Source organism: Phycomyces blakesleeanus (assembly GCF_001638985.1).
Source record: "Phycomyces blakesleeanus NRRL 1555(-) unplaced genomic scaffold PHYBLscaffold_47, whole genome shotgun sequence".
Taxonomy (NCBI): Eukaryota; Fungi; Mucoromycota; class Mucoromycetes; order Mucorales; family Phycomycetaceae; genus Phycomyces; species Phycomyces blakesleeanus.
The window spans coordinates 123,765-124,325 of NW_017265174.1; positions in this window are offsets into that span (position 1 = coordinate 123,765).

Consider the following 561-nt stretch of genomic DNA (forward strand, 5'->3'; position numbering starts at 1 on the left):
AAGAATATGAAGAATATGAAGAATATGAAAAGTATCATATTGATACATTTGCATATGTTAAAGAATATGACGAAGATTATGAAGAAGAAGAAGAAGTAGAAGTGAAGGAAGAAGAAGAAGAAGAAGGAGAAGATGAAGATTATGAAGAAGAAGAAGAAGTAGAAGTAAAGGAAGAAGAAGAAGAATATGAAGAAAATGAAGAAGACGAATATCACGCTTATCATTATAGTACTTATGAATATCGTAAAGATTATGATGAAGATTATGAAGAAGAAGAAGAAGTAGAAGTAAAGGAAGAAGAAGTAGAATATGAAGAAGATGAAGATTATGAAGAAGAAGAAGAAGTAGAAGTAAAGGAAGAAGAAGTAGAAGTAAAGGAAGAAGAAGTAGAATATGAAGAAAATGAAGAGTATGAAGAAGAAGAATATAGTGAAGATGACGATGATTATGAAGATGCCGAAGAATAAGAAGAAGAGTTGGCAACAGGAAGCAACAGAAGCAACATACTAACAAGCAACAGATACTAAAAAGCAACGGGAACTAACAAGCAACGGGAACTAA